At 49.1% G+C, this 27,506-nt stretch overlaps 1 protein-coding gene across 1 annotated transcript in view; it reads left to right on the top strand.

Annotated features, from left to right (window-relative positions):
* SRRM4 (serine/arginine repetitive matrix 4) overlaps positions 1-27,506 on the top strand; it is a gene marked incomplete at both ends in the record, with an annotated part of 141,949 nt that overhangs the window by 902 nt on the left and 113,541 nt on the right. The gene's annotated exons all lie outside the window — the stretch shown is intronic.

The following is a 27,506-nucleotide window of genomic DNA, read 5'->3' as shown; positions in this document are numbered from 1 at the left end:
GATGAGGGGGCTGGGGAGAACCGAAGTGTTCCAAGACAGAGAAACCCCCCCTTCTTTTGATAAGTCATTCCATTTAGAGGAGTTTGAGAATGAAAGGAAGAAGGCTGTGCCCTCTGTCAGGGAGAATCAAGGCAGGATGCAAGCTCCTCTTTTGCTAGTGTTGGATGTGCGGTTTGGCGGGCAAAAAAAAGGAAGAAGTGGGCCAGGGGGGACCACTTGGTGGATTTATTAATCCTGGCAGGCGACATTAGGGAGTAGATTGAAAACATGTTTGAGAAAGTGTTTTGGACAGAAGGCTTGTTCTGGGACAACTCGATCTGAACTTTGCAGTAGGTATGGGGTCGACGGGGAATCACACCTGCAAAAATAAAACCCATACTGCAGAACTTTCCTCTAGTCGGATAGAAGCTCAGATAAGTCTTTAGAAGAAAAAAAAAAAATGGATGTCCCCTGTTGGGACCGGGTGACCAAGAAACACGATGGGCCAGTGCAGCAGGCTTCAAGCTGCAGATAGTATTTGCAGAGGAGAGGGAGGGGGAAGCCACTGTCAGGCTGGAGAAGGGGAACAATAAGGCCAAATGCCATTAAAAGCTGACGCTTCCCTGCTCCAAAAGAGGTTCTTTGTAGAGAGTTTTGACGTCAGCAGTTTTATCTTCCTGGTTCTCTGCCATCCGATCCACCTTTGGAGTGTATCTACAGTTGGCAAATCAGATGCTGCACTGGCCAAAGATTATGCCCTTGTAGGAGGGACTTGGGGATTTTGATTGGAAACTCCAAGTGTGGCATTTGGTCCAGAGTTTCTCATCTATTTTAGGAGCATGGGGGGGGGGGGGAGGAAGCAGATTCCTGATGGGGCTCTAATTCAGAAAAGCATGTCCCTGTCTACCTCCCTTAGTACTTCCTTGTTTTGTCTGGCTGGTACTAACATGCCTTTTTCTTGGTCGTCCTGTCAATCACATAAATTTTCTACCCAGTGTCCCGAACCCTCCTGCTTTCGGTGGCTTTGAGATAATTCTGATTTAATCTGTCTGAGACCTTTTACAACAGCTCCCACATATGCCCCTGTTTTCATTTCTCTCTGGGTTTCTTTTAATGTCTTGGGTCTCCTCTCTCCTGAGGTTCAAGTCTGAGCTCCAAGCCCTCGATTTATGTCATGCTAGGAGGATCCTGTTTAATACTTCTGTAACAGGCGTGGCCTCTCTGTGGAACAGATCCCAGTTTTATGGGTGTTTTTCTTGGTGTGGGTTGGACAGGGAGCATGGGAGGCTTGTGGTCAAGGCTGGGATTGAGCTGTCTTTTCATAAGATGGGCTCTCAAACCTCACCCCAACAGCCACCTCCAGGGATGGTCAGTTTCTACTTCCTTTCCGGTGTTCTGTAGTGACTTAAACTTAAAAGCACCAGATGTGCCAAAGCAGAGTTCTTAGGAGGAAAAAAGGACAGAGACACTGGCATCAGTTGCCCCCCCCCCAGTGACTGTTTTTCAGAGAAAATCTAGAGACTCATTCTCATCAGAGATGTTGTTGAGTTCCATGACTCAAACCCAGCTCACAGTCAGCAGATCGGCACAAGTAGAGCTGTCTGCAGGGAGATGGAGGAGGGGCCGGGGAACCCAGTCCTGTTAGGTGCACCCTTTGTATTTGTTTAATATTTCCCCCTGAATGAGCTTCCCCAGGATGTTTTAAGTGTATCTTCCGAAGATAATTGAGCACCAGGATAGAAGTATAGGATCCATTTGTTGATCTCACAGAAACATGCATCCATCACATCCGCTCCAGCAGAAGCCCCTCAGCCCCTCCCTCCTCTCCTCCCTCCTCCCCCCTGCTCCCTCCCCCCTCTTCCCTCCTCCCTCCCCCCCCTCCATGAGACATACTTGATGAGGAACAGCTTTATCATGTATCCAATTGCAAGCAGATGTCTGACTCAAATGTCAGAACAGTATAGCAGAGCGGGAGACCGTCTATCTGTCTATCATCGTGGTTAAGAAACTGATTGGAACATAAGACAGCCTGGAGTCCGGTCCTGGTTCTATCACTTACTGAGCATCCTGAACAAGTAGCTCTACCTGGCTGAGCTGGCTTGTCAGTTTGAAAGCAGAAGTAGTAAGAGTTGGCACCCTAGATGGAGGGAGAGGAGGACTGAAGCTGGTAAAGCCCTCCCTCTGGTGTGCGGCACACAGTGTTTGTTTAGTAGACCTGGGTTCTGTAACAAAGCTTACAGGGCTAACGGGAAGTCAACTGTTCCTAGGTATTGTGTTGCATACGCCTTTCCATGTCTTCCTCAATAACGCTGACCATCAACATCTTGAAGGTTTTTTGTTTGTTTGTTTTGGTACCAGGGATTGAACTCAGGGGTGCGCAACCACTGAGCCACATCCCCAGCCCTACTTTGTATTTTATTTAGAGACAGGGTCTCACTGAGTTGCTTAGTGCCTCACCATTGCTGAGGCTGGCTTTGAACTCATGATCCTCCTGCCTCAGCCTCCTGAGCCGCTGGGATGACAGGTGTGCACCACCACGCCCGGCTAATCTCGAAGTTTTAATTGCATTGAGATAAGAATTAATTAACACACAGATAGTGTGTGTGGGGTGGGGTGGGGTCTGACTATTTCAGAATCAGGGTGGAGAATAGTGAAGTATTTGGATTCTGGATTGTTTGGTCCAACGTCCGTATGGACCATTCTTTTGATTTGTATAGGATAGACCCATAAAGCTCTAACTGTCTGGAAAAAAAAAAATCCCAGTTTTAATCCCTGAGCTTTGTCGAATTTACGGTGATCACATAACTTAGAGTACATAGCAAGAAGTCTTTAAGAAGGAAAGGGACATTGTTCATAATTATTATTTTGCAGGTTGGAAAAATCTGAAAGGGACCATTGCAGGTGAGCCACAATGAGGGTCACCCACAGGCAAACTAGGACAATGCCAACTTGTAGGGAAGCCAGAGGGAATCCACAAGCTACCTTCAGCACAGAGGGACCCCTCTTTTATCCCCACCAACGAAGGGCCATCCTGCTGCCTGGCGCTGACTTAAGTCCCTTTGTTAATTGCTTAGCCGAAAAAAGTTTGTACCTAAGAAGTTTCGGCTCAGGGCAAACGGAGTGTTTGAAGGCAGCTGAAATCCCAGTCATCATATCCACGACTGGTGGTCGCTGGGGACCAACTGAACACGGAAAAATCATTTGAAATTAGCATAAGAATTGTTTGTGGATCTGTGAGTGTTCTTAAAGGGCTAGAACAGGGACGCCCTGAGAGGCATCCCTTTACAATTCATCTGCAAGCTGCTCATTTTCTTGGAAAATCCTTTCTATGCAGAACTGTCCAGAAGCAGACCTCAGCCCAGTCCCTGTCCAAAGGATCATAAATTCCAAACGATCGGAACTTTTACTGCATCAAGGGAAAGATGGCCAAACTGTAAGGCAGGGGAAAAAAATGCCTTTGAACCATTTAATGGGAGACGCCCCTTGGTGCGGAGAGATCAGTTAGCACATTTGTGCTGACTCCATCCTGGGAGCAGGGTGAGGGGCATTTGGAAGCCACTTCCCTGACAGCCTGTGGTTAAGGACCAATGCACCAAAGGTCACGGAAAATGCTTGCCCTGGCCACGAATAAGTGCTTTTCTCTGGGAGGAGAGTGTTATTGTTTGGGTCAAACCTTTCTGTGTCTGAAAGGTGAAATTTGTTGAACGGGGCCGGGGCTAGTGAAGGGGTCACTTTTAACATTCTACTGTGTTCCCTTGGCAAACGCGCCTTCTTAGAGAACCAGGGTGTGGTAGATGCTCTCTGAACGTTGGATGCATCGATTGATGAGAACACGTGGTCCAGATCCGGCCACAGATGAGCCCCCTCCCAGCCCCACCTCCAGTTCCGGCACAACTGAGATTCTGATCAATGCCACCCGAAAGACACACACACTACAAATACATTCCACTTGCCTAGCGTCAGAATGAGGCTCCCTAGATGGAGATGGCTGTCTGGCTCTGCAAGAAGACATGTCAGCTGATAGGAGCGCAGGGGGTCCGACTCAATGCTACCTGATCTCACCCCCACTGCAGGACACCACATAGAGGGAGCAGCCCCCAAATCCTAACTCCCGTAACTAGGAGAGAAGCCTGCTTTATGAGCGCGCTGGGCCTGCTGCCGAGGCCATATATTTTAAAACTATTCTTTCTCTAGAGTGGCTGGATTTACCTTCCCTCGAGGTAGAAGACTTCTCAGGGCTCAGGCAAACCCGGGCTCTTTAATGGTTTGTGACCACGAGTTTGTGTGAGGTGTGAGCAGTTATTTCTGAGATGGGGGAAACAGAGGGAGGAGAGACCTGGGCCCCTAAGTCAGATCTACCCAGGCTCGGGTCCTGTGTCGCCATGTCCTAGCTCTGGGACCTGCTGGTCACTTGGCTCCTTTGTGCCTTGGCCTGCCCATCTGTGAAATACTGTTCTCATGGGGTGGTGATGAGGAGTGAATGAAATTATTCACATACAGAGCGTGACCAGTGCCTGGCGCATAGGAACTCCATCCAAGGCTGCCCTGACATGGGTCACCTAGAAGGCTCAGCCCCTCACCTCCTGAGCTGGGGTTGTGGTGCTGCTCAGCCCCCTGGCCTCACCTCTCAACTTCCCCCAATATCCTCTATACACTTCCAACTATGATTCTGGAATTTCTTCTCAAGAGCTACCGCTGGAGATCTGCAGAGCTACCTAAAAAAACCCTGAAAGATCCCCCCGCCCCCATAGGGAAACCAATCCAGAGAAGTATTTCCTATTACCTTTTGCAAACACCAAACGGCTGGGAGACTTTTGGCAAACCACTGGTTCTTTTCAGTCTCAGTCTCCTTATCTATAAAATGGGGCTAATAATAGCAAGCACCTCCAGGAGCCCTTTAGAGGACTCACTGAGGTCGTTTATGGAAAGTGCCTTGGCACCTAGGAAGGACTCCATCCGTGTGAGCGCTGGTTATTGATAATAAATGGTGGCTTTCATTCTTCCAACGTTCCAGGCCTATCACAGAGAAAAAGTTGAAGGAAACGCTTGCTGTCCCTCGGAGGGCTTCAGAATTTAGCGGACGACATAGACACAGTTGCTCGGGTAGGAGGCAGATGTCTTAAAGTGGGTGGGAATGAAGACGGGAAAGCAGGAAAACAGAGGAGGGAGATGCGTCCGGGAGGGAATGAAGACGGGAAAGCAGGAAAACAGAGGAGGGAGATGCGTCCGGGAGGCATGGAGTCCTCTGCTTACGGTCACACAGTTACCCTTACTTATTCCATCTGTAAAATGGGCACGATTCTTTTTATTTCACCAATTGTCATCCACCAACGCCAGGAACGGTCAGAATGAACAAGGTCTTTGCACCCGGTAGGTTCCTGGAGCCCATCTCTCCTCCCATTTAAGTATCTGGATGGGGTCACCTGCGGGGGACTATTCGGTGGTGAAGACAACGCGACATCAGCTTTCCAACCTCCCTGCCCAGGGTCTCCGGCGTGGGCTGTTAAGTTTCTCAGCCTTCACGGTCCAGCTGCAGCTAATATGAAATCCAGCCTCATTCCTTGAGTAAGGACGGTTGATGGGGGGATGGCAGTGAACCCACAAATGTCGGAGGAACAGTTAACCACAGAAGAATGAAAGCCCCACGTGGAAGAAGCTGCCTCTGGCTAAAAACATCCAGCCATATTCTAATCCACTCCTTCATTTATTCACTCACTCCACAGTTTTGTTGACCTATGACTCAATACAGCAGCGAGTGACCAGGGGGACATCCCTCCATTGTGTAGGGGGGCAGGGAGGGAAGGCAATAAGAGAAGAACCAAATAGTGAAATAATAGAAGAGCTGGGGGCAAGGAAAGCTGTAAACATAACTCATGGGGAACTGGGGCAAAGAGAGAGAAAGGGGGCTGCTTTGTTTGAGGGAGGGGTCAGAACCTGGATGAAGGGAGGGAGCACGCTTAAAGGATAACTGGGGGCGGGGGGGGGGGGGGAAGTGAGATAGGGAAGAGCCAGTGCAAAGGTCCTGAGGTAGAAGTTAGTTTGGGGTATTTGGGCAATAGTAAGGAGGCAGTGTAGCTGAAGCAGGGAGGAGTGCAGGCGATGACTCCTAAGATGTAGTAGGAACTAGATCCATGGGGTCTTACTAGCCTGCTAAGGACTCCCTAGGTCCTCAGCTCCTAGGTTCTCAGGGGGCTCCTATCCTCTGCGTCAGGGTCCTGGGTCTGATCTGATATTCTCTGTTCCCCTCCCCTGACTCTCACACAGCCATCTTTGAACAAGAGAGTCAGAAGCCTAGCAGGACCCCTCCATATGCTAAGGACAAGCATGAAATTTACAATCTCTCTGATTATGATCCATCGGATCGAGAAATTGAAAAAGACAATGTTTAGACTTTCAGATGGCAGTAGTAAATTTTGTGCCCATGACAGAAGCTGGAGTTTGCGTGCTCTCTCTCTCTCTCTCTCTCTCTCTCTCCCCCCCATCCCCCCAACCCCCATTTACAATTTTGCTGAGGGAGCTCCCCATATGCCACAGCCTGTGTGTGGAAATCCGTGAAATAAAACACTGAATTAAGATGTCACCGAGACAAAGCCAAACCAAATACAGGGACAAGGCCGAACCCTAAAACAGTCATTAAGCCATCCGTGTCTGCATGGGTCTGTTCAAAACAAATATGAAGATCTCTGCACATGAATATTTCTCATCAGGAGAATCCCCCGTTTGTTGGGTTCCCAGGGCTTGGATCCCGCTGGCGGATTTACCGAGCAGGGACACCAACAGTTCACTATTCTCTGGCTTCATTAAAATGAAGCTCAGGTGAGTGTCCTGGAATTTTACAAGACAGTTAGGCTCCTGCAAGAACAGAAGTGCCATCTGGGCCCAAAGCATGTGTACTCATGGTGTGTGTCCACACTCACCCGTGGTTGGAATGTGTGTGCCAAATGCATGTGACTGTTGTGCCCAGCCCTGTGCTAAGCACATTCTACCTGTGATCTGGTTCCAACCTCACAGCAACTGCAGGACAGATGGGGAGACTGAGGGTCAGAGAGTAGGCATGGCTTGCACAAGGACACAAGGCAGATAAGTCAGAACTGGATGAGAAATCAGAGTTCTGTTCTCAAGTGGTACAATCCATTTTGCAGAGGAAACACTGAGACCAGGGAGGTGGGATGCGATTTGTCCAAGGCCACATAGTTCATCTGTGATGGAACCAGGACCTGAATTCAGGTCTGCCTGAATGCCCGAATGCAAGAATGTTCTTTTTTTGGTACCAAGGATCGAACCCAGGGATGCTTAACCACTGAGCCACATCCCCAGCCCCCTTTATTTTCTACTTTGAGACAAGTTCTCACTAAGTGGTTTAGGGCCTCACTAAGTTGCTGAGGCTAGTTTTGAACCTGTAATCCTCCTGCCTCAGCCTCCTGAGCCAGGATGGCAGGCATGTGCCACCACGCCGGGCCTCCAAGTATGTTCTTGTCTCATGGCTATACTTCCTGTCCCTGGAGTCTGCATTCTAAATTGTGGGTGGCTTGTTTTGTTTTGCTCATCTTGTCTTAGGTCCAATCAACTTAGGCGATTGCCAGTGTGACAATCCCATCTCAGGCCAATCACAGTTGTAGCACCGTCTCTATCCTTTGTCCCCATCTCCACATACAGCCAGAAGACCCTCTTTAAAATCAAGGCAGGTCCTCTAATCTCTCCTGCATTCGCTGCTTCTCAGCATCCAGAGCTATGATTCTCTTCATGGTCCATCTACTGCCCAGATTCTCAAGATGATTTTTAAAATGCTACCCACTCTGCCCCTCTCCTACCTGCATCCCATTCACTTCAGTTACCAAATTTCCCATATTCCTTCTTGCCACAGGAACTTTGCACATGCTACCAGAAAGCTTGCCCTCTCCCTGGTGTCTAGTTTAAACCCATCCCACTTTCAGATCTCAGCTTAAATGCCATTTCCTGGGGGACTGCTGCAAACTAGGTCACACCCTCCAGGAAAGACTTGCTTTTTACCCTGTTCTCAACATGTTTGTAGCTCATATTGATTCATGGGTCATTAGTCTTTCCTAATAGGCTAGGCATCATGAAGACAGGAACTGTGTCTATTTGCTCACCTGATACACGGCAGAGGGCCAAATTGACATTGGTTGAATCCATCAATTGCAGGGCTTTCTCCTTTGTCGGAACCACTGTCATGTCTAATACTTATGCGCTATGACTGCTCTAGTTTGGGTCTTAAGCATTCCCCAAAGGCCTAGTGGGAGGCCTTTGGGTCTTTGGGGGCGTGGCCTAGTGGAAGGCCTTTAGGTCTTTGGGGGCGTGCCATCAAAGGGGATTATGGGATACCAGCCTCTTTTTCTTCCTGGCCCCAGGTGAGTGGTCCCACTCCATTAGGTGCTCCTGCTGTAATGTGCTACCAAAGGCCAAAGCCACGAGGCCATCCAGCCATGGACTGAAACCTCTAAAATCGTGAGTTAAAATAAACCTTCTCTCTTTAGAAGTTTGATTATTCCAGGCGTCTGTTATAGTAACGCAAAACGGGGCCGACACAATTGCCAGTATTCAAAAACAGCAGTGTGACTGCTTTTGATTCACAGGAGAACCATTTGGACCACGGAGGCCAGGGACTGCGTGTGTCTTCTTCCTTGCCATGTCTTTGCACCTGATATAGTGGCTCACGGTTGGCAATTAAATATTTGTTGAATGAATAATCCACAGAAACAATGCAACTCTAAGCACATTGTCTAGATGAGGAGACCAGACTACAGTGTGCCCCACAACCGTGGCGCTAAAGGGACTTTAGAGATCATCCAGTTCTCTTGTTTTACACGTGGAGGACTGAGGGGTGTGTTTTATGATGTGTATAATACACTGGGTCAACAGAACGCACATAATAATTTATAAATAAATACACATATATGAGGGTTCAATTCTCAAAATTCTTACAAAGAGAAATCTGAGATTAAAAAATTAAAAAAAACTCAGGATACATTGCTGTAATTCAGCTCCTGTTTTCAGACTCGGGAACACTGAACCCACTGAGAGGAAGAATCCCCAGGTCTACAGCCTTAGGCAGCCGAGGTGAGCCCCTGGTTCACTGGAGCCCTGTGTGCCCAATGTCACGGCTCCTGTTTAAACTTGGTGGTGAGCTCAGGTAACCAGACACCTGCTCTCTCCTGCCACCCCACACCCCCACGGTGAGATATGGCACCCTGCCCTGCAGAGCCTCCTGTGGCGTATGCTGCCATCCTGACAGGCTGTCCATCTGCACCCAGCCTGTGCCCGCGAGCAGGTGAGCAGCTCAGGCTGCTCCTGGGCTCAGGTTTCACAGCTGCCCCAAGATAAGGAGCTTTTGTTTGGCCAGCTTCCCTGCCTGGCCTCCCTTCCACAGCCAGGTGGCAGGTGACTCTGGGACTCAGCCTGCTTCTAAAGAGGGGTGAGGTCTCTGGCAGAGTGTGGGTGAGCTCAGGAACACAGTCATCATGTGGAGGGTTGTTTGCCGCAGGAATGAGAGGACATCACTCACAGCACCTGCCGGGGTCAGCTCCTTAGGAACCACTTTGTCCCCTGGGGCATCTAGTCCCTAAGCTACAATGGGTGGGGGGGACAGTGGGGACCTTTGAGGAGCTCAAATACGGCTTCACCAGTTCACAGATCCCAGGGGGCAGCAGAAAGTGGATCCCAGAGGTATCACTGACGTATGAGTCCCTTGACACTCGGTCCCAAGACACCACGCTGTTCAGAGTTTCTTGGAGAAGAAGGTGAGAAAAATTGATATTCTCATCTTATAAATGGACAAATGAAGCTCAGAGAGGTGGGAAGATTTGCCCGAAGTCAGCGCGTGAAATAGTGACATTATTGTCGCTGTGACTGTTCTTGAATGATTCCTATTGATCTCATTTAATCCTTGTAACAGTAAACATCAGCTTCATGTCCATTTTACAGATGAGGAGCCTGAGGTCTTACAACAACCTGACATAAGTCCCATATTTCTTAAGTCCAAGTGCAGCATTCTCCAGGGGCTCCTGCATCTCTTTTCTGGGTGGAGAATCTTCTAGAGTGACATCCCCTTTAGTGCCCATGGAGGGGTGTAGGGATTGGGGTGGAGCCGAAAACTGAAAGAGGAACCCAGAGCTCAGGGACTTGAGGAAGAAACCCCCTGTTCCCACCCTAGTTGGACCAGATTGGGGGGGACGAGCCCCAGGCAGCAGGTACAGAGAGTGTGAGACAGGAAATCTTTATTCTGTGGGACGGAGAGGGTCCTGGTTAGGTGGGACCCTCCCCAAAGAAAGGACACCCTGACATCTAAGAGAGTTGGAGTGGCCTTAGGAGTAGTCTAGTCTCACCTTCCCCAAGTCTTCATTTTAGGGAGGGAATCCAGCCCAGAGTCGCTAAGTCACTTGCCTAACCTCACAGTGATTCAGACCATGGACCATGGGCTGGCTTCTAGGAAAAAGGAAAAACGAACACAATTGCTCAAAAGAGGAGCCTGTCCACACCCCAAAGCACCAGCTGCCCCAGCGGCTTGACAAATCCATCCTCACACGGTCGCCGGTGGTGGTGAGGGTAGGAGCTGGACCCTGGGGTCTAAGTGCCCTGGGGTGTGTGGTGCCTTCCAGGGGAATTGAGGCTGAAGCTACTGACACAGGGACCCTGATGTTTAAGCTCCCCACTCCTGGAAAAGTCCCTGCTGTGTCCCCACCCCTCGGATCCTCCCCACCTCTGGGAATGTGAGCCTCGGGCCCAGGCGGGAGGGGTGCTGCCCAGGTGGGAGAGTTCTGGCTCTCCAGTGAGCATGCTTGGGTTTGAATTCCAGTCCACCAAGTGCTAAGTGTGTGTCCTTGGAAAGTCACATCACTGTCCTGAGCCTTGGTGTTCTCCTCTGGAATAGGGGGATAGAAATTCCTAACTGGAATGGTTGTTGATTCTTGGTATAGCTGACTAGGGTCTTTGAAACACTGACCTTGGCCATTCAGGCTCAGAGGCAAAAGAGGGTCCACTTGGTGGTGGGGGGTGAGGTGTAAGAAAATACAGGGATTATACCCCTGATGGAGAACCCCCAACCTCAGAGCTCATGCGTTCTAGTTTTTATTATGAAGATGAAGAAAGGAAGTCTCAGAGGGGTAAAGACATTTGCCCAAAGTCACACAGTAAATGAGGACCCAGACTCCCAGAATTTACTCCCTGTCTCAGTGACCTCATGAATGTCAATTTTACAACATTTTCATCTGTCAAAATACTTGACAATAACTACAAATAGCAGTTACTATTTGCCCAACACTGAACAAAGTGTTTTATCTGCTCTCAACCACTCTTTGAGGTAGTCAGATTCTACAATAGTTTCCATTTTGCAGGTGAGAGAGGATGAGAGAGGTAAGTAATGTGCCTAAACTTGCAGGTAATGTCAGAGCTGGGACTGGAATTCTGCCCTGGTAACTCTTACCCTTATCAGAAAAACCTACTCTGCCAATCTCCTGCCATAGGCAGGAAAGATCAGAAGAATTAGGAGCACTATATGAAGACAAGCAAGTGTTTGATTAGCTGTTGACGTCTTCCTGTGTGTAACTCCCTTTGCTCCATCTCAGGGCCCTGGTGGTGCATGGGAGAGAAGGTGGCTCAGAACGGCTGTTCGCTGGCTCTGCCCAGTGGTTCTACTTTGGGACCCACCATTTTGATGATGTATTAATGGAGTAGCCTCCCTGGAAGCAGGTTCCCCTTAGAAGGAGGAGGAAACAAGGAGAATAAGTCCTGGGTGAAAACTTGGGACTTGTAATTGTAATGTCTACCCCACATACACCCACTCAGGGGCCCCCATTGTGCTGTCCTGAATGCCTCTAACACATGCAAGTCTTCATGCCTGCTGAGCACTTGTTTCATAGCCCTGCTCTTCACCCCTCTGACATCTATTCCCTCATGATCGGTTCCCCCATGCACTGATTCCATTCACCCTTCACCTATCATCCATCCAGCCACCCACACATGCATGCATCCATCCATTTACCAAATCACCCATTCATCCATCCATCCACCCATCCATCCATCCACCTATCCATCCATCCACACATTCATCCACCCATCTAACCATCCATTCATCCGTCCATCCATCCATTCATCCACCCATCCAACCATCCATCCATCCATCCATCCATCCATCCATCCACCCATCCAACCATCCATCCATCCATCCATCCACCTATCCATCCATCCACACATTCATCCACCCACCCATTATCCATCCATCCACCCACCCATCCATTCACTCATCCACCCACCCACCCATCCACACAACCATCCATCCATCCACCCACCCATCCATTCACTCATCCACCCACCCACCCATCCACACAACCATCCATCCACCCACCCACCCATCCACTCACTCATCCACCCACCCACCCATCCACACAACCATCCATCCATCCATCCATCCATTCATCCATCCACCCATCCATTCATCCACCCACCCAACCATCCATCCATCCATCCATCCATCCTCCCATCCATCCATCCATCCATCCATCCATCCATCCATCCATCCATCCACCTATACATCCATCCACACATTCATCCACCAATCCATCCACCCATCCACCTATCCATCCATCCATCCACCTATCCATCCATCCATCCATTCATCTATCCATCCAACCATCCACCCATCCACCTGTACATCCATCCACACATTCATCCACCCACCCACTCATCATCTACCCATTATCCATCCATCCATCCACCCATCTGCCCATCCATCCATCCATTCACCAATCATCCATCCACTATCACCTGTCATTCATCCATCCATCTATCCATCCATCCACCCATCCACTTACCCTTTATTCATGTGCTGATCAAGGAATTGATTAATTCATTCATTATTCATCCAACCATTTATTCATTATCCATGCATTGTCTATCCCTTGTCTGGCATCCATTGTTCTGTCTTCTTTTCCATCTATCCATCCATCCATCCATCCATCTTTAGTGAGCATCCACTCTTTCCCCTTCTTCACTACTTACTACTATTTTTTTACTTATTTATTTAACTGATGATAAGAACTTGTAGCTCAGATAATTTCTTTTCTAAGACAGACAGACATAAAGCCTTGATGAACTTGATCTCCCACTCCAACTTCTTTCTCCAAACACTTACCAGCCACGTAAGGTTTGCTTTTATTCTCCAAAGATTTTTTTGTCTATAGATATTTATATTTCTAAAATATAATTCATTCTTATCAGAAACAAAGCATCACAACAATTAACATGATCCTTTTTACAAAACTTGTGCAAAAGGATCTCACATCTGCTTTCTAGCTGCCCATCCATGCTTTCCTTGAGCACTGAACTTCTACCATATGCAAAACCTCATCATTAATAAAAATGTCTTCATTCTCAAGTTGCTTACATACAACCACAGGAGTTAGTTAGTAAGGATGGGAGTTAGATCACCACCCAGGAGGGCTTCCTGCCCCAGCCTTCTTTCCCAGGCAACATCCACCCAGAACTGAGGTATGAAATGTCATTGGTGAGGGCCACCATCCTCCTGCTTTCGAGCGCATGGATGATCTCAAGACTGGGATCAGGCAGAAGAGGAAGGGTCTGTCCGGAGGTGAGGCTGACCTCGTGGGCTGAGGAGGCATTAGCGTTTCCCTTCTGCCCTGGGTGGTCACTCAGGAGGAGAATCAGCAAATCCAGCTGGGATGTGTATTCACAGAAACAGGATTATCAACCCATCCACCAAGACGAACAACCCTGCAAGGCGGGGAGACAAGACATGCTAGTAGTTAACCATGTGTTCTTGGCCAGAGATAAACTCACAGCTGGCACCCGAGAGGGGCATGAATCGAATCACTGACATTGAGGAATGTGTCAGGGGAAAGAGATAGACACGTGCCAAGCAGGAGAACTCACCAGCCATGTCTAGTTCTGTACACTCACTTTCCAGGTGGTTAAAAAGAGCACCTTGTATTGCAAGTGAAAATGTAGCCCAGACAATTTATTTTACTTGCCCAAGGTTGCCCAGCTAGGCAGAGCTTGGGCCATTGGTTATCAGTGCACACATGTTCCCATGGAGATGGCCATTATCCCTGACCAAGGGGCACCTTTCTGGTTCCATGGTCTTATTTCTCTCTCTCTCTCTCTCTCTCTCTCTCTCTCTCTCTCTCTCTCTCTCTCTCTCTCTCTCTCTCCTTTTCCCCAAGCCTGGAGGCAGTATATTTCACTCAGAAAAATCTTTCTTCTTTCTGTTCCTCCAAGACTCTCTCCTAAGTCTATCAATCCCCTTCCCCTAAGGGCTTTGAGTTTCAAAAAAAAAAAAAAAAAGTTAAAACACTCTCATATTCTTCCTGTTTTCAGCCCTGATACTTGCCTCCCTGAGGCAACAAGGATAGAACCCAGGGCCTGCTTAAATTATTAAAAAAAAGAAAAAGAAAAGAAATGCAAAAATACAGTGAGAAAAAAGATCCACATAGATCAGTATCTCCAAATATCACCCCATTGCACACGCAATGGTTCCTTTAAGCTTCTGTGGCTGGGTACTGTTATTACCTCCAGTGTGCACATGAGAAAGCTGAAGTTACGGACATTATGTGACTTACCCAAGGTCACACAGCTAGGGACTGGAACCAGCACTCAAACCCAAGCTTGCAAGGTACTGATAGCAAGATACTAAGATGTGAGTGCATGGTGTGTGTGTGTGTGTGTGTGTGTGTGTGTGTGTGTGTGTGTATCAAAATAATCCTAAGAGGAAAATTGACTGCCCTGGTTCATTCAGCACGTCAGCAGACTGGAAGCCAATTTTGCTGATGAGAGCACATTGATTATAACCTGCATTTAACGGCTAACTCCTGAATGCATCTGAGCTTAAGACTCATGTTAGCTCAATCTCTGAGGAAGTTATACTCAGCACCCAGGTCAAATGTTCAGAGATGAAAGAAACATTCCTTAGAGCACCAGCCAAGCTACAGAACTCTGCAACTGAGTGGGTGGGGGGTTGAATGGCCAAGTTCCATAGAGACTACCAGCTACCATCCATTAGCAGTGGTTACAGGAAGCACTGGGCTTCTGGGGCTCCCTCTGAGATCAGTAGCAGAGTGCTTTGATCGATTAGTGATGTCTGTCATTGTTCAGGAACAGGCAGTGGTGGTGTATGTGCTATCTACTTAGCTTTCCTGGGGAAGGGAGCGATCCTTTTGGAAGGATCAGATCAAGGACTAACTCTGAGCACCTACAATGCTGTGACTGCTAGTCTTTCTGCTGTCACTAAAAAAATTCATTGGATGTCCATCATAGGATCCCCTTTTCATAACCCTGCACATTCGCAGTTGAGAAAACAGAACCTCAGAAAGGTGATGTTACTCTCCCAAGGCTAAAGAAGCTAGTCAGTGACTAACCAGATCTTATAATTACTGTTAAATACATAAACCATGAGGAGGAGGAATAGAAATGGCAATTGAAGAGCAATCCTGGACCGGTTAATTAGTGTGTGCATGTATATATATTTGGCCAGAGGGCTTCGTCTTATTTATCTCCATACCCTAAGCAACTAACACAGGGCTCAGGCTGCAACCAGTGGCCAATATGCCTTTACTTAGAACTGTCAGCAGGCTAGACACTCTGTGGGGAGTTGAGGATAAAGGGATTTGGCTACATGTATCGGGAAAGCTTCTAGCTCAAGTTTTGGCACAAACTAAGTGCACTATCAGTATTTGCTGAATCAATGAGTGCTCGAGGAGTTGACTCTGGGTGACCCTGGGAAGAGAAAGAAACCCTTCGTGATGACAGAGCACGGGTGTTCCCTTTATTTTATCAGGAGGAGCAGGAGGGGACACATTTCATGATCTCTTTAGGCACGTCGGGGAGGTGGTGTCCTGCACCCACAAACTCTCTCTGGGAGGCTGTGGGACTCAGCGGCAGGACAAGGACAGCGTCCTCTTGACTGCAGCCCCCGAGTGTCATGGCAGAACCCAGAAGGGATTGTGCCATGGTTTGGAGGTGAAGTGTCCCCCGCCCCCCAAATTCCTGTGCTAAGCAGGGGTGTTCAGAAGTAAAGTGGTTGGATCCTGAGAGCTGTAACCTAATCCTTCTATCCTACTTTGAGGGACTGGGTGGTACCTGTAGACAGGTGGGGTGTGGCCAGAGGAGGTGGTCACTGGGAGAATGTTCCGGAAGGGTGCATCTTCCCTGGCCCCTTCTCCTGCCCTCTCTGCTTCCTGACCCCAACATGAGCTGAGCAGCTGTCCTCAGCTGGACCTCTTCCCCCACGATGTGCGCCCAGAGCAATGGCGTCGTCCATCTGTGGACTGAGACCTCTGAAACCGCGAGCCCCAAGTGAACATTCCCCCCCTCTAAGTTGTGCTCGCTGGGTGTTTTGGCGACAGCAATGCCCCAGCAGACTACACAGAGGGACAGCCTGCGGAAGCCCAGCACTCTCTCTCCCCAGCTGGGTCCTACCTGGATTCATCCTGAGGGGGACATTTTTGATCTGCAGAATGGCATACTGCATTTTTAAAGATTCTCAGATGATGAAATCATTAGGAAATGGGCTGAATGACTATTTCTTTCCATTTCATAGATGAGAAAAATAATAGTCATTTATAATCACAATCATAAGAGCCACCACAGTGTCTGAACATAGCCCGTTAGACGACATACTAACCTCTTCACATACACTAACTCAGTAAAGCCCCACAACACCCTACAAGGCAGGGGTGTTCTCATCTCTACTCTGCAAATGAAGAAAACCGAAGCTGACAGAGGTCAAAATTTCATCCAAGCCAATCCCACCGATTCTATAGCCCATCACTCCTGTCAATCAACTAACCAACTTGTTAATTAATAATTTGCCTTTTTGTAGTGTTTTACATTTTTAAAGTACTTTCTTCGTACTGAGTTGTGCTCTAATACTACAAGCTAGGTGGAGAGGTATTATTTATCTTCACATCCTTGACATATCAAAAATAATGCCAGGCTGGTGCAGTAGCACATGCCTGTCATCCCAGCGGTGCAGGAGGCTGAGGCAGGAGGATCGAGAGTTCAAAGCCAGCCTCAGCAAAAGTGAGGTGCTAAGCAACTCAGTGAGACCCTGTCTCTAAATAAAATGCAAAATAGGGCTGGGGTGTGGCTCAGGGGTCGAGTGCCCCTGAGTTCAATCCTTGGTAATAATAATAATAATGAGAATAATAATACTGGGAGCTGGGAAGCTTGTCCCCCTCTGCTCTGAACTGCGCATTATACAGTAACTTGACACAGGACCAATTGTACTTTGCACACTGTATGTGGAATTTGATACTCTGCACAGGACGGCAAAGTAACCCCCTCCTATGCTACATTTTATTCCCCCAAGCCTCAATTTTGTCAACTATAAAATGGGGGAAATAACTTTCTTCCAGGCAACTGTAAAAATCAGAGATGATAAATGAGACACACCTCACCCATGGAAGAAGCACCATATACTGCTGTGCGGCCATGCAGCCACCCAGCTGGAGTGGTTTTATTGGATAAGCCAACACTTCCCCTTAAGGACAGGAGTGAATGATCACCAGGTGACTGGCTGGAGTCAGCCCCATCACCCGTAGCTAAGGAGGAGCACCAGCTTATTTTTAGCCTCTTCCTCTTGCCCCTGCATTAGGAGTTGATGGGAAGGGCAGGGCTGGGACCCGGAGCTGTGCAGTCTCCCAATGCACTTGACATCAGTGGTCCCTGTGTTGCCAGGGACTGGCCCTGGGTCAAGGAGGGCATGTTGCTGGTCTCCACTCAGATGAGTCCAGATTGGAACGTTAGCCAGCATTGGGTTAAACTGTTTCTATGTGCAAAGAAGCATTGCTAGGAAGACAGAATCAAGAAAAGAAGAATGGAGAAGATGTATTTATCATTGGAACAGAGATTGTGTGACTACAAGTCATCTAGCCATGCCCAGCCCCTCCTTGGCTGGAATTGTACTTGTGTTGAGATGTCTCAAAGAAACAGCTAGCAACGGAGTCCGCTGCCAGAACCTAACCTAAATAGAAGCTTCACGCCACCCATAGTCACTGGATCCTTTAGCTGATGGGGGACAGGGAGACAGTACCACGGGAGAGGTGAGGATGCCCTTTCATCTCCCATCCTCTTTCTTAGGACTCCTTCAGGACACTGAAATCAACCCCCAGCACTCCTTTCTGCCAAGGAACATTCTGTGACCATGTGAGGAGTCTACTTGGTGCATAAACGATTTGGGCTTCAAGGAAGCACTTTACAGCTTCTAACTTGAATCACCCAATTGCCAGTGACTTTAGACCATTATAAATTAAGGGTCATTTGAACAGGAGCACTGTCATCCCACCACAACAGTGGATCGATTAACTGATCTGGCTACCGTGTGATGAACGGGCAGGTATCATATACATTGTGGAAACACTGGATAAAGGAATGAATCAGGACCCCCAAAGAATTGAGTGGGATGGGATAAGATTTGACATGCTACTCAGAAAGATATATGATTTAAAATGTATGAATTGCTTATTTCTGGAATATTCCATTTAATATATCTGGGCCATGGTTGACTGCCGTTAACTTAAAGTTCAGAAAGCAAAAACCATGGGAAGTGGAAGAAGCTTTTATGTATTGTTATTCCCATTCCTGGGAAGCCCTCAGCTAAAAAATGTTAGAGCCAGGACATGAACATAGCTCTGCTTCTAAAACCTGTGGTTCTGACCTGAGGCCACCCTGCCTCTGTGGAGCACTATTTTCTGAGTGCTGTTGGGAAGGGGGTTAAATATGATGATAGACAAAGTGCTTAGCTCAGTCTCCTGGCAGGACATCAGTGCTCATTAAATGTTGGTTACAAAAATATAATAAGCAGCCAGTTGCCATGGGGCACACCTCTAATCTCAGCTGCTCTGGAGGCTGAGGCAGGAGGAGCCCAACTTCAAAGCTAGTCTCAGAAACTAGCTTTGAACTCCTGAGTTCCATCCCTATACCACTCCCATTTTTTTTCAAAATTCTTATCATTTCTCTTTGATCTTTATTTTTATCTTTGCAAATTGGCATCCTGTTTATTTACCCCATTTATTTACTTGCATGTTCAGTGGAAATATAGAGAGAGATATATGTATGTAATGGGGATTGAACTCAGGGGCACTCAACCACTGAGCCCCATCCCCAGCCCTATTTTGTACTTTATTTAGAGACAGGGTCTCACTGAGTTGCTTAGCACCTTGCTGTTGCTGAGGCTGGCTTTGAACTCGTCATCCTCCTGCCTCAGCCTCCCAAGCCGCTGGGATGACAGGCGGGCACCACCATGCCCAGAGCATGTTCAGTGAATATATTTATTGAGCGGGTCCTATGTGCTGGTCATAATGTTGGGCACGTGGATTGTAAAAATGAATGATGTGCCATCTGCTCTCAAGGAATAGAGATTTTACAGTGTGGAAGGGATTCATCTTCTAAAATTCTTGGAGCAGCTAAGAAGGGGCAGCGGGACTACCCAAAGCATTGGCCTGAGTGGCCAGCTGGTTGGGATGGAAACCCAACTCATTGAAGGGGGTCAGTTCCCACTCTTTGGATGAACCACAGTAATTTTATTATTTATGTCTCTCTATTTCCCTTCTCCTTATAATGGCTCAACCTCAGCCTTCTCCACCCACTTAGGGCTCCGGTAGACACCATCATGCGTCTCAGTTACCCCGGACACCGTGACTGGTGCAGGGGAGCCTCAGATGTTAGAGGAACTTGGGGATCAAGGGCCACAGAGGGTGACCCTTTGCTGGACTATGGTGGTGACAGAGGAACAGCTGGTCAGGGGCAGTCACAGGAGCACCCAGAACAGCTTAGAAAGCAAGTGCCCTTCATGGGCAGGAGAAAGACCAGAGTCCCCGGAAGATCTCCCGCCCCCCAAGTTCCTGCAGGGGGTGCAAGCTGCAGCCCCGGCACTCACCTGTGCTGCCTGCCTGGCGCTTCATTTGAATCAGACCCCTAACCCTCAGGACCGCCCTGTCACGGGGACAGGTTTCCATCATTGTTCTATAGTTGAGAGACCTGGAGCTCAGAGAGGTGACAGCATGTCTTTGAGGTCACACCACTGGTAGGGATTCAAACCCTGAACTTGAATCCCTGGGCCCTGGGCTCATCATCACTATGCCACACTGATCTCCATGCCAGGGTACTACCCCTGGGCCCCGGGGAGGAAGGGCCGGTGGGAAGATGGCAAATCCACTCTGAGCCCACGTGGTGTCCTGCACCTGCCAGCCCCAGCCCCCAAACTCTGGAATCCGTGGTCCTTGGGTTTTTCAAGGATGTTCTGCAAAGGATTGCAGTCAGCGATTGTGTAGATCGCTACCCAAAATGAGGGCAATTTGATATGTATTTTTTTGTTCCTATTTCCCTTACTCGCCGCTGCCCAGGGGTTTGTGATTTTTAAGCAGGTGAGCTGGTGGAGGTCAGAGAGGGAGGTCACTGGATAAAAATGAGGTACCTCCCGCCCAGGGATAGGCTGAGACATCACACCCAGAGCAGCTTCATAGAAGGGCTCTTCCTGGGGAGTGGAAAGATGACAGAGTCACACAGGAAGGTCTTTCCCCCCAGTTCCTTAGGTCAGTTCTTTTCCCGGGTCCCCTCCCATGGGCACATCTCATTAGAATCTTGGGACCTTTGAGCTACCAGCCCCTTTCCTCCTCAAAGTCCTCTCAGGCAACCTATCCTAGACAGGGTGCAGATCTCCTCTCCATTCTCTCTCCCGATGATGGTAGCACGAACCTCTCATACAGAGAAGTGATCGGAACCAGGCGCGGTGGCCCAGGCCTGTCATTCCAGTGGCTCCGGAGGCTGAGGCAGGAGGATCGAAAGTTCAAAGCCAGCCTCAGCAAAAGTGAGGCCCTAAGCAACTCAGTGAGACCCTGTCCCTAAATAAAATACAAAATAGGGCTGGGGATGTGGCTCAGTGGTCGAGTGCCCCTGAGTTCAATTCCCGGTACCCTCCCCCCCACACACAAAAAAAATGTGCCTGCAAAAGGAGAGGAAATGAAGGGCTAGAGACACATTTCAGTGTGTTGGTTCATAAAACCTATGTTATATTCTGGGTTAAGAGTGTTGGTGGGTTTTTGCAGCTTTGAAATGTCTGTTGTGTGTTAAAAGCTCCATTCAGGCACCCCACACCTGGTTATGTCCCTGGTTCCAAGACAGTAAGATCGACTGTTGTCCCCAGACCACGTCAGGGTCCTTCCCAATCATCCCCCTGCCTCCTGATCACGCCTGAATCCTAGACTCCACAGTCCCAGAATTGCTTCCTTTGTCCCCAGCACATTTGCAGATCAGGACAGCAAGTTCCAGGAAAGCTCCCAGGGACACTTTCTACAAGTTTGTGTTTCAGCAGAACACAGTGGCTTCGGGGGCAGCTGTTCCTGAGAGCAGAGCGCTCTGGGAGGAGGGCTGCTTTTCTCGGGATTTCTGCGTTCATTTGGATTTCTGTGTTTTCCATCCCATGACCCACGGATGCTGTGAGAGATGGAGCCTCCTCTGAGCAAGAGGCAGGGCAGAACCAGAAATGGCTCCAGCCCCCTTCTTACAGGCAAGGTAAGGGACCAGAGAGGGACAGCACGTTGGGCAAGCCCACACAGCTGGTCCACAGGACTCCCTTGCTGCCGCTCTGCTCCCCTGGACTCAGACCTGAGGACAGCACCCAGGGGAGAGGGAGAGAGAGTTGGGAGCAGGCTGTGCTCTGGGGACCTCTGTGAAAGTTCTTGGGGATTTGATCCTCTGCTGTCCCAAGCCTGGAGGACTCGGATCCTCACCTGTCAAACCTTAAGGGGACCCATTTTACAGGTGGAGAAACTGAGGGAAAGTCACCCATCCCCCAGCTCTACTGAGAAGACCAAGGGAACCATCCCTGGGAAGAGCACACGGCAGTGGTGTCCCCCCCCCACCACCACCTGGCTGCTCACTGGAGTCCCCTGGGGACCTTTTTATAAAACAGAATATCTGGACCTCACCTCCAGCTTTTCTGATTTAATTGCTTTGGGGAGAGATCTGGGCATCGGGAAATTTTTCACCTGCTCCCCTGGTGATGATCCGTGCGCCATGACTGTTAGGAACAGGGACAGGGAGGTGTGCATTTGAATCCTTGCTCCATTGTTTTATAACTGTGTCCTCCCGCAGCAAGTCACTTCACCTGTGACATGGAGCTAGTGGTAACACCTACGTCATAGAGGGTCAAAACGGGAATTAAGTGAGATAATATACTTCACCCACTTAAAGCAGTGCCTATCACAGTAAGCGATAATGCATGTCGATTTTATTTTAATACTGTTGCCATTGCTCTTGTATCATCAATATACGCCATCAATTCAACAAGGCCTCAAGTTAGGACGTGGGAAGATAGGACCCCAAGTACACCCAAGGCTGAATTAGGGTTTAGGAGGCCTGATTCTCTTTTTTAATTATTCTGACAACAAACAAGCTGTGTGACCTTGGGCAAAGCCTTAACCTCTCTGAGTTTAGTGGTTTCCTCTGGCCAGATGGGTCTCACCGCCCCTGGCCATCCATTGTCCTGGGGAGTTGTGACATTCCAATAAGATAATGGATTTGAATAAGCTTTGAAAACAGGAATGCACCAGAGGAATTTGAGATATTATAATTATGGTTGCCGTTTCAGGTCCCTAGTCCTGGGCGGCCCATCTGTTTGGGGAGCTCTCTGTTCTCTCTGTGCCTCCTTTGGCCGCCAGTCCTGCTCGGCCTGACATTTGGGCCATTTCCAGGAAGGATTCTGTCCCTCTGCCATCTGCCCCTCAACTCTTTTCTGGCCCCTCTTCTGGTCTAGCAGGACCTGTGCTGGTGACAGCGAGAGGGTCTTAGAGACGCTGGACTTTCACAGCTCATCTCGTCTTTTCCCGGGGTCTTGGATTTCCCACAAGGAAGCGTCTCGGGAGGCCTCTGGGAGACTTCTAGAAAGATCTGCCAATGCAGCAGTTGGCAGGGAGACTCCACCTGGAGTCCAGCCTCCTGGACTCCTGGGTGGTGCTCCAGACCCACTGGGCCCCGCACCCAGCTTCCAGGACGGGCTCTGGAAGGCGGTCCCTGGTCCTCAGTTTCCCTCTGAGGAGGAGTTTCTGCTACAGGAGAACTTGGGGGGATGGCTGCTGCCTTCTTGGAAGCCTGAGCTGTCTCCCGAGGAGAATTTAGTCCTTGGCTAAGCCACTGAGCATCCGGAGACTCAGTCTCCTTAGCTGTGCAATGGGATAGCTACCTTTTATTGGAAGCGAGGAGGTTGGTAACCACTCTGCGTCAGATGCCAGTGCTGCTGCTGGGGATGGGAAAGAGGAGACAGGGTCCCTCGGCCAGGCCCCCTGGCTGGCTGGGGCCAGAGACCCAGGCCGGGCATCTGGGCCTCCCCAAGCTGTGTGGGCTGGGAGGAGCCAGGGAGGAGGCCGGGCCTGCCTGGGATTGGCAGCTGGCCTGCTGGCAGATGGTCTCCTAAGTGGGCCACCCCGGGGGTCAGCTTTATGGATTTGCACATTAACCCTTGCCTCCCCAGAAGCCCCTGAGCCACCAGGACATTTTGACCCATGGAAGTTGCTGGGTCTCTGAGCTGCAGTCTCAAGCCTTAGGCGTCCCACAAAGATAAACCATCTCTTTGCAGCCAGACCCTGGACCCTCACAGCACAGAGTTGGACTGGCCTGGGGACAGGACACCCCTTTAATAGGTGTCAGTTTTATAAAGTGTTGTAAATACTGATGGATGAAAAAAATCAGCCCTGCCTAGAATAACCACCATGAGTATTGAGGGATTTATGATTCTGGACTCAACACTCTTATTCTCCCCCCCCCCCCACACACACACTTTCTCATCTCATTCACTCTCTGTGTCTTCACCAATAGGAGATAAAAGTGGGCATATTGTTTGATTACAGAATTTCTGAAAAATTTATACAGTCCGAGTATCTTTCCACGGAAAGCATGCATCTCATTATTTCGAACGCCTACATAGTGCTCATTATGAGGATGTATGAGAAGAAATTCACCCACCCAGCATTTCTGGATATCATCAGAAAATACAAAGGAGACAAATTCAGAGAGACTCAGTGACTTCCCCAAAGTCACCCAGCTCAGAAACAATAGCCTGAACTTAAATTTTGGCTTTGGGACTTAAAATGCAAGTCTGGTTGTCTTAGGGAAAACGGGAAGAGTTTAGAAGCAGATTCCGCTCCACCCATGTGTGGACCCAGTCTCACAGCAAGGGACCAGAAGAGCCTAACTCTGTGGTTGTTTGGCTCAGCTCCGGATTGCAGTGTCAGCCTCAGGTCACTATTGACTGTGTGGCTTGGGGCAGCCTGACTCCCCTCTCTGAGCTCCGGTTTCATCATTGATGAAACAAAGCCACAGAGGCCCAACTTATCAGGCCATGGGGAAAATTAGATCAGCAATTGTCCAAGAGCTCAGCCCTGGGGTCAACCCCAACCCATCCCGGCTACAATGTTTGGTATTATCAGTTCCAAGAATATTGATGATCCTATTAATAATCGATCACCTGCTCAGATTTTCTAATCTAAAATCTTACCCAATGCTGTCTAACCTCAGGCACGGTCCCTTGTCCCCAGGCTCCAGTTTACCCCTCCTGAAGGGCAGGTGCAGCCCTGGGTGACTGGGGCTGTCTGGGTCCCCGGGTCCCCTCCCCCACCGGCTCGGGGCCTCTGACGCTAATTGATCTGGAGGTCCCCCCCCCCCTCGTGCAGCCGCTGCCGCTGCCTCGGGGCCCTTGTTCCGAGGGCATCTGCTGGGTGAGGGAGGAGGAGGCCAGGCCGACCGCCACCCGCCTGTCGGCCATCTGCTCCCCGTCCCCCTCCTACTCTCAGAGCCACCAAGAAAAATCTGTAATGAATCCGCGGCCCCCGCCCTGGGGCGGGGCGGGGCGGAGCTGTCGGGCGGTGCTCGGCCCGCGCATGCGCACGCTCTCCCGCCCGCCTGCAGACGCTGTCATCTGCAAAGCTTTGTGTGGCCTTCGCAGGCTCCATCCTGCTGAAAGGGCTCGGGAGCATGAGGCTACCAGGGGAGAGACCCCCATTGTCCCACCGAATGGCCTCCCTGGCCGTCCCCACCCCACCCCATCCCCAGGGGACTGGACCCGAGGAGTAGGAGGGCAGCGACAGGGGACAGAGACCATTAAACCCCAGGGTCCAGGCAGGAAAGGGGTGGGATGACAGGGAGGCCCAGCCTCCAGGAGCCAGGACCCTCAGATCCCAGGCCTCCTGCCAAAAATGGGAAAGTCCCCACTTTCTGCTCCTTTTCTGAACTCAGCTGCCCTCTGTGACTTTCTGTCCCTCAGCCCTCCAGGGCCTTCCCGTGTGCCTTGGTATCAAGAGCAAGACTGAGAACTCTGGGCCCCTGGCTTCTCATTTTTCTCTGCTCCTGGGTGGCTGTGTGATTTTGGACCAACGACTTCATGTCTCTGAGCCATGGAATTCTGGGTAAAGTGGAGATGACTCTAGTACCTGCCCAGAGGCTGTCTGAATCTGAGAAGGTCGCTCATTCAAACAGCAAATGTTCACTGAGTCCCTGCTGTATACAAGCACCGTGCAAGTAGTTAGAAGTATAACTAGACCCAGATGCTAATAGAAAGAAACCGTGAATACAGCCCCAATACTAACTGACCCAAGCACCTTTTCTGGAGGCAGAAAAGTCACCTTCTACTCCTGTGACTCAGAACATTTTTTCCCCTTTCTTTCTTAACTCTGGAGCCGATGTCTGTACTGCCAAAACCACAGACTCTAACATCCCATGAGCGTTTGATGGTAGGAACGTATTTTCTCAGTCTAAGAAGAAAGGACTTCAAGCTCTGGGCCCAGCACAGAGTAGATACTCAAAAAAAAAAAAAAAAAAAAAAATCTGAATTGAAAGGCTCAGAAACCCTACATGTCTCAAGTGACCAGGGGCAAATAGTACCAGCTCTTGCCTGGGAGGCCCATGAGGGGCTTGTCCACTTCAGAAGTTGTTTTTGTTCTTTCCGGGTTTAAAACCAAACAGCCTGAACCCTCCAGGTTGGTTAAAACTGAAAAATGTGAAGACCTCCCAGTTTGATGGAGATGCAGGGGAACAGGTACACCCACACATTGCTGGTGGGGAGCTTAAACTGGTACGGTCTTTTGCGAGTATAAGATTTCAGGATTTATCAAGATTTTTAAAATAATTTTTATTTATTTATTTATTTTTGCCAACCCTCTGACCAGCTCTGGATGTCAGTTCTAAAGGGAAAAGGTGATGATTTCCAGAGTGCTCATTGCCACTGTATTTGTTATCAAGGAAAAACTGTGAAGAGCTAGACATTCCTTATTGGGGGAGAATGGCTAAGTAAGTGTAGGCTAGGCCTGACCTTGAAATACAGAGCAACAGCAGAAAAGAATACCGTAGATGCATGTGTATTGACATAGATCTTTAAGAGCTGGGGGAGGAAAAAAAGAAATCTGGAATATTATTTTACATAATCTGAATATCCAGGATCTCTGTATAGTATGCAATTCTATCCTGTATATAAATAAGTGATCTCAGAGGACGCACACCACTGCTGTGGACAGGGTCACTTATGACGAATGGGGTACAAAAATTAGCTTTATCTCTGTGACTGACGTATTTAATGAGAAATATATATTTTTAAACATTTTCATTTTCCCCTGTGTTGGTTATGTCCATAAACATTAATTTGAAGGCAAGCGAGTCGGTAGGGAACGACATATAGAGCAAAGACCAAACAAGCAGATTCCTGGGAAGAAAGTTGGATTTCCATAATCAGGTTTTCCAACCTGGGTGCCACGAAGATTAGGGGCCAGTAGTTCTCTGTTGCTTACCCGAGAGATGTCATTAGCACTACTCTCCCTCTGTGTTGTGACAATCAAAAACACCTCCAGACCTTGCTGAATGCTCTCTGGGGAGTGAAGTCATTACTGGTCTGGGGATATTTGCCTGTCTGCCCCAGGTGATCTAGTCGAAGAGATGAGAAATTGGGACCATTGACAATAGGTGCCAATCAAAAGATGTTTGAAGGCTTTGGGAATTAAAACACACACACACACACAATCCGTCTCCTGCCTTCCCCGAGGTGAGAAAGGGGCAGATTTGTGTGGCTGAAGGAGGACACCTGTGTTGGGGGTCATCAGTGCTGAGTCTTGATCTTATTCATCAAATACAGAGACCAGCCCCTCTCTCGCAGGACTCAGGGTCCACCGTGGGCATCTCAGTGCACAGAGCAGACCGGGGTTCCTAGCTCAGCTGTCCCCCACCCCCAGGCAGGCCACACCACCCTTATAAGGCTCATCTGTAGAAGGGGTTGCCAAATGGTACCCACCTCAGGTTGCATTTGGGGATCGATGAGGTAATGTCTGCATGCTCGTAGCTCTGCTGCAGTATCTAGGTGTCAGCAAGTGGCAGCCACGATACCTTTGGTGGCAGTGTTTATAAGTTCTACACGAGCCCACATCCTGATACAACTTGATAGGACTTACCTAGGGAAGAGGACCATGGCAGCTCTTCGGCCTCCTTGGGACCATGGCCTGAGAAGGTCAGGTGCCCGCCCC

The sequence above is a fragment of the Spermophilus citellus genome (assembly GCF_964194105.1).
Source record: "Spermophilus citellus genome assembly, chromosome: 3".
NCBI lineage: Eukaryota > Metazoa > Chordata > Mammalia > Rodentia > Sciuridae > Spermophilus > Spermophilus citellus.
Note: the sequence above shows the minus strand (reverse complement) of the source record. Positions and strands in the feature narration are given on the sequence as shown.